Genomic DNA, 5,697 nt, shown 5'->3' with positions numbered 1-5,697 from the left:
GTGGTCACGGAACGATTTAAACTTGTATCTCGAGGTACCAATGTATGTTGGTATTTATTTAGTGCTTATGCACTTCTGGTTAGAAGCGATCTGCATTTCGTTGCCCTTTACTTGTGACATGTGTAATGACAATGCATTTTATTCTACTGTAATCTAATTTTTGACTTGGTTATAAGACAACTTTGACCTTTAAAACTAACCCAGCAGCATGTTTTGTCTGGGTTGCGCTTTGGCAAAACAAGTTGTGCTAACTGCCATCCAACGCGGGTGAAGTTCAGGGCACCAGCGTTGCCCTTTGTATTTTCTTTTAAGAGACTACTATCCAATTACATGTCTCGCTCTATTCATGGCGTTTCCACATCATAGAGCTCGGATCCAAACTAGGAGAAGCGCAAAATATGGAAATGAGTTCACCTGTCATGAGAGAACAGTTAGTGTCACATCATCTTGCTGAATGGATCGTGATTCCATAAGCAAAATTAAATGATCCCATTCCATTTCCTGAGTTTTTCAATATCAAGAACTGAGGAATTCAAGCTGTTCCCTAGCAACACGGCTTGTAATGCCTATTTTGTGGATGCGGCTTGGGGGTTTGAATGGCATTTGAATGCTGTTCCGTGGGGACTTGCAACAGCTCAGTGGGAAGTGAGCGCTGGATTGGTAATAAACGTTGACTGAGGATGGTTGTGAGATGGGAAAATAGAGGAAAGTAAATGAGGACGGTAAAGAAAGTATAATTCAACACTGCTGGTGGGCCGCAGGCTCCTCTGGCTCTTGAACCGGCGCTGGGAGCAACATGCACCTCGCAATTATTACCATTGTGTTGGCGAGCACTCACTTGAGCACAACAACAGGACTGCTTTGTGTTTTATTATTGTTTTCCTTCTCTTGTTGCTATTTCGTCTCCGCTCAGTAGATGTATCAGTTTCCTTTTGTTGCCACAATATTGTAAATTCCATTTCCTATTATTTATGGTACAGTATTATCACCGAACAAGTCCTCAATGTGTGAAATTCCCGCTACTTTTTGGGGCATGATCAGATAGCATTAGAAGGAAATGGATAAGCCGAGTCGGTTGAGGAGCCTTTTAAAAAGAGATCGCGCGGTTGCCGACTTGCATATGTGACAGCAAATAATATCAGCCTTTGTTTTTTTGGCACAGTTTGCCAAGATCGACACTAGTGTTTTTTATTTAGTGTTGTAAACAAACTGCTCAATGTCCATAAATGGGACATTTGCCAGCCAGACATTAATATATATTCACCGCAAGCTCCTAAATTGATAGCCAGGATCGTAATTGACACAGAGGGTTCAGCCGCCCTCGCAGCTTCCCTAGTGATTTGCTTCATTTAGTCCTCCCACCTCGTCTAATAAGATGACATGATGAATGATTTTAATAAATAACTATTCATATGGTGGCTCCGGGCACACCTTGGAAAGGTCACGATCTGAAAGGAAACGCCTGACGAATGCAGATGAATTGAAAGTAATGGAGAATTGGTAGAATTACAGTAAATCCTCGCTGATTCGCAGATCTCCATTCTAATGTTTCTTTAGAACAAACTATTTGCGCCTATCTGTGTATTTTTGTCCCCTTTCTGTAATGGCCTAAACTGCTCTGCTCTGGCTAGTAAACTTCTCAAGATGATGCAGAGAAAGGTGCGGCAGCGGTGGAGATTAACTGCTGATCAAGTACTGTACAGGAAACCTTTAGTATTTGCTGAAGAGCAACACCAAGCCCTACAGCGAACAGCGAAAATCTGCTAGTAATCAATGCCCTGTGAAAGATTTGGAATTACCTGTAGATGTCATAAGATGGCAGCAAAGCACTACTTTTGTCTAAATGAGGCTCCTCAACTCATTTCAACATAGTTCGTTGGCATCAAAGAAGCCACAAGATGGCGGCAAATCACTACTTTTATCGAAATGAAGCTCCTCAACTCACTTCAAATTGTTTCCTTGGCACCGAGGTTCCACCAGGTAGTGCCAAAGCATGAGTATCATTTCTTTGGTCTGAGCACAAAAACAGCGAATAATGGCGGACAGGTTCCTCCCCTCCCAAAATCTGCATCTGTATACAGCATGTGAATATGCCAGGGTAAGCCATTTATTTTTATGGCTAATGTTGTAAGATGAGATATTTTGTTCCTGGACAATCGCCTTGACGTTTAAATGTTCCCTAATATGTCTCGTAATGCTCCGCCGTTGGGAGTTAAGCTTGGCACTCGATTAGTCTGGCCCTTTCTAGAAAATGAAGGTCAGGTCTCTAGTTGCCGTCACCATCAGTGACCACTCTGCCATGAGAAAGAGGCGATGCGACGCCCACAGTTATGCAAGAGCGCCAAAAAATGCAGCAACAGCAGAGGAGGGAAACTGCCAACAGAACAAAAAGGAGGGAGCGACAGAAAGAGAGAACGAGAGAGAGAGAGAGAGTCGATGAGGATGGAGGGGGGGTAATTCAATCACATCAGTGTCCTCATTCACAGGACAGAGACAGAGAGTCATGAGCAACTAATGAAATAAGTAAACGCTGAGTTGGATATTTGTCCTGGTCTCGCTCTCTGAGGGACGGCACAGAGGTGAGGCAAGGAAAGGCGTGAAGGTGGGCCCGGGAAAACAACAGGGCAGGCAGTGTGTATTTAACAAAGTCAGCTTATCTGTAGCTGAAGCAATTTACAGTTTGACTTAGAATTCCTTACCCCCCCCCAAAAAAAAAAAACAAATCTGTCATCTTCTAAAGTGCTCTTCCTTGGTTGAGCAGAAGCCTGCCCCAGCTAGACTTTGGGTAAGAGGGTCGTCAGCCGTTCCCTGACCAGCTACTCACACTCACATTCACAACTAAAGACAATTTACTTCAATTAATCTAACGTTTGTGTTTTGGGAACGTGGGAGCAAGCCCGAGTACTCGGAGAAAGCCCTCGCAAACACGGGAAGTAGGTGGAAAGAGCTAAGACTCCAACCCTGAACCCCAGAACTGTGAAGCAGCCATGCTAACCACTATGGAAAGGAGAAAGCAAAGAGGAAATCCACAAGTAATTGCCTCACCGAAAAATAAGTGAAACCAAATGAAACTGCTCAACTCAATCCAACACAGTTCCTTTGTACCAAACTGGCAGAAAAGGACTAACTTTTGTCTAAATAAAGCACCTCAATTCACGTCAACAGAGGACAGGTTTAAAAGAATTTGGGAATTTGCCGGAATATGCACGGGATCATTGTACCACTTATCCTGGTAAGGATTTTTTTCCATGTCTTTATTTTTGAAAATAGTCACTAGAGGGGTTGGAAAAGTCACAAAATGTTTACTGACTGTGCTTTTGTAAACTACCTCCACTCTGTTTGCAGCCACATTGTTAGTGGAAGCGGTGCACATCAGCGGGGATGCGATTTGAACGACAGAAACCACACCAAAACAATTTTTTAAAACAATTGTCCTGACAAATAAACTTGAATTCATTCATAAAAAAGTATTATTCGCCCAGAAGTGAAACATATTTGTGGAAATCATGTGAATGGTCATTAAGCCAAAGATTTTCTGACTTGTGTTTTGACTTCCAAGGCATATTTTGACAGATTTTGTTCAAACAATTGACACAAGCACTTGGACACTTCGAGTCTTTTTTTCTCCTGTAAGAGGTTCCGCATACTTCTTCACTGCCATTCTTTAAGAGACGGCTAAAATGAGGCAGAGTGGGGGTGTGCATTATGACAGTTTCATGTCCAAAATCTTTCAAGTACCACTGTTTTTTTTCTTCTATTTCACTCCTGCTACATTTGTCATTATCACGGAGTTGGACGAATGGAAGATAACACGGTTCCACCGGTCTTCCATCCACATTTCCAGCGGGGTAACAGACACTCCTGTGCGATACTTTATCATCATTAAAAGATGACACCTCCCCGCTTTCCTCTTCATGCAGTGGATAAAAATCGCCATTCGGCTGCTGCATCTCACCTCTACATTTGACACCCCCCAGCCCCCATTCCACCTTTCCACCACTGTGCTGTGATTGCTACCCCAGTCACCTTCATCAAAATGCCTCATCAATAACAGCTGTCAATAAATCATTCATTTTGATCGCAAGGGTAATTCCCAACTTTGTATTCGCGCCAGGTTTTTGCCTTTTGCCATCTGTGTGCTCTCTAATAACAACTCTACTGCTATGCCTGGCTTGATGCATTTCAGTGGAAAATGTAAAAATGTCCCCACAGGAAATGTAAAGTGAATTGATTCGTTCCAGGATCAAAATGTTACCATCGCAAAACATTTGTTATGGGGGCCGTAAAGATGTGCGTGATGTAATGAATACAGCGGGACCTCTAAATTAAAACACAAGCTGTTTGTAACGCTGGTTGACTTCCAAGTTGTGGGAGTTTAAAAACAAATTTTCCCCACGAAAAATGAATGTGAAATGAAATGCTTCGTTCCAGGATTAAAACGTCGCCATCACAAAACCTTTGTTCACTGTAGAGGCAATGTTTTGTGTAACATTTTAACATTCTTAGCTGTCAAATGTGTATTTATTTCTCCTCATACCATTTTCAGCCCATCAAGTTTTCCCCCCACTATTAACTTGCATCAACTTCCATAAAAATCATATAGAAAAAGATTTCTTTTTCCTTTCCAGATAATGTTAAAAAAATTATTTTTCTTGGGGCGGGGGGGGGGGAACACTTTTGCAAAAATGTGTGGAAACACGATCCTTAATATATTAACATTTTGAACATACATATTGTGCACATATAATATGTACTATACGCACAATGCATAATAGTAGTAATAATAGTGAACAATTATTCGAAAAGAGGCTTCAAGCTGTTTATTGAGAGAGAGAATTACACATTATGCATTTAAAACAATCACATAACTCTGCCTTAGATAAATCCGCTAGTTTAATGTTAATACACAATACAGAACGCTATAGACGAGCTAACGAATAGCATTGCTGTTGCGACATTATAACCCTTAAAGCAACGGATATTTGGAGAGAAAATAATGCATCAACACGTATAGACACATAATACAACAACACACACAGGCATATATTCTTTATCCTCTGTGAAAAATGACAAATATTACCACATCTTACTAAGCAGTTGTGACCGTTTTCTTTAATTCTATTCATGTTATTACAATTTTTTTGAAATAAAGTACAACACTGTAGAGTTCTATTTATCTTTCAAAAATGTGACTTTTTTTATCGGTGTTTTATGTCGGGCTGGAAGGGATTAGTGGAATTTCCATTCATTGCAAGGGGGGACAGATGACTTGAAGCGCGAGTGTTTTGGGTTACGAGCTTTGAATTCAGTTTGTAAATGTAGGTCAGTGCCTACCACTGCAGTTTTGTAGCCACTTTTCTGGCCCCATTAGGATTTTATGTGCACCTTCTATAAAATCAAAATATCTCCCCCCCCCCCCACCACCCATGTCCTGCATGCACGTCGCTCACAGAAGCACGACAGTATACTACTATATGCCTTAGTTGTTCCTTGGTGGTGACGTACTTTTTTTGTTGTTGTCGTTGTTTTAACTGAGGAAAGAGACAACGAGAGAGAGAGAGGGAGAGAGAGAGAGAGAGAGAAAGAGAGAGAGAGAGAGAGAGAGAGAGATGGAGAAAGTGGGCGTGGCTGTGCGCCACGTCTGTGCCAATAGGCGCCGGGCTACCTAATTAAAACCCAACCAAGTAATCCCGGACA

Source organism: Phycodurus eques, chromosome 20 (genome assembly GCF_024500275.1).
Source record: "Phycodurus eques isolate BA_2022a chromosome 20, UOR_Pequ_1.1, whole genome shotgun sequence".
Lineage (NCBI taxonomy): Eukaryota > Metazoa > Chordata > Actinopteri > Syngnathiformes > Syngnathidae > Phycodurus > Phycodurus eques.
The sequence above is the reverse complement of the archived record's forward strand: the minus strand, read 5'-3'. Positions refer to the sequence as shown.